The sequence below is a fragment of the Phytophthora parasitica genome (assembly GCF_000247585.1).
Source record: "Phytophthora parasitica INRA-310 unplaced genomic scaffold supercont2.50, whole genome shotgun sequence".
Lineage (NCBI taxonomy): Eukaryota > Oomycota > Peronosporomycetes > Peronosporales > Peronosporaceae > Phytophthora > Phytophthora nicotianae.
This window is the reverse complement of record NW_008649036.1, coordinates 86988-88783: the sequence shown is the minus strand read 5'-3', so window position 1 is coordinate 88783 and position 1796 is coordinate 86988.

The window sequence follows — 1796 nt, the reverse complement described above, 5'->3', positions numbered from 1 at the left end:
ACGCGCGCAGTGACCAGCTTTACCTTTGGCTTGGGGCTGCTGACGTACTTGTTGATGGCTCGGCGATGGTGAGTACCATAACGAAATGGCCCGAAAATAAGAAGTGGGTAAACCTCGAAAATAGATGCGGTGCAATGACGGGACAATTTATTGCGAGACTACCATATCGAAGCAGCGTGCTTGGCTTCAACATCCATAAGGAAGACGACGCACGTGAAATATGGGCAAGGAGGTCGTTATCCTATAGGAGCCCGTGGATATGCCAGGTCATTGGCATGATGTCAAGTAAGTCACTGTAGCTCTATGCTGATACCACCAGATGTCGACCGCTTATTCGCTCCGAGCTACAAAATGCAAGGTTTCTCCCGTCCTCCTTCATTTCCATGCCTAATAGATGGGACGCCTTAACTACTTGCCAGAGATCCATTACATATGACTTCGAAGTACTGTAGAAGATAGTGAAGCTCCACTCGATACGATCAATCTCTACAGAATTCATATTAGGAAGGCTTTTCTTGGGTTGTATGCAGACATGACGGGATTATGGTAGGATAGGTTATTTAGGCCTTAATTCAAACCAGGCGTTCACAGTCCGTTATTTGCTTCATTTGCTAGTTTTAGGTATGCATGAACCAACGAAGTGTTAGAACTACATATTCTCTTGTCGTAGACTACCTGTGATACCCGCTGTGATCTGTTAGGCACATTTTAAAGGGCAGTTTTGACTGGTTCGCTGAGCTTGCGTCATCTTTCGATATACTGCCCACGGAGCTGTCAGTGTCGTCATTGGGATGTTTGTCAAGCTCAAAGGAGGAGTCTGATAGCTCTTTCGACTGATGGATTGTCTTATTTTGCCGACAGAACGCTCGATAATGCTGGAATTATCGCAGAATGCATGCCCGACCAAAATCCAGGTCATGTCCAAATACGACCCAAAAAGGTAACCTTCATTTTACATAAGTCCTGACGATAATGAAAGGCACGAACAATGCATAATTAGAACCGTCGACACCCAAGAGGTAACTGATGTGTGGGACCGCATCACGAGAGGATATGGCGCTGAAGGTGACTCGAACGCGGAGAGGTGTCGGAGGTGGAGAAGCTGTGCAAAAGGTACTGCGAGGATTAAACCCTTTCAACTAAAGCCGTCACGATCATTAGCTTCACTAGTCTTATGAACCCTGCTAACAACATAGGCGAAACGTCGTTAGCAACTCAAGATATTTTACTTCATTTATCCGATAGCATGTGAAACAAGCTGCTGGATAAGATCGCTCTTTCAACTAAATCTTTATCGAGAATCTAAGGGCATGCCTCACAATCAGGGCATATTGCTCTGCTTAAACATTACCTTGTTTCGACGCGGTTCACACCTTTTATGACGCCAAATGAAACAGGACGCGTGGACCACATCGAAACAATGCGAGGGAATGTGTAAATGCAATACTGTAGCTCGGAGCGAATAAGCGGTCGACATCTGGTGGTATCAGCATAGAACTACAGTGACTTACTTGACATCATGCCAATGACCTGGCATATCCACGGGCTCCTATAGGATAACGACCTCCTTGCCCATATTTCACGTGCGTCGTCTTCCTTATGGATGTTGAAGCCAAGCACGCTGCTTCGATATGGTAGTCTCGCAATAAATTGTCCCGTCATTGCACCGCATCTATTTTCGAGGTTTACCCACTTCTTATTTTCGGGCCATTTCGTTATGGTACTCACCATCGCCGAGCCATCAACAAGTACGTCAGCAGCCCCAAGCCAAAGGTAAAGCTGGTCACTGCGCGCGT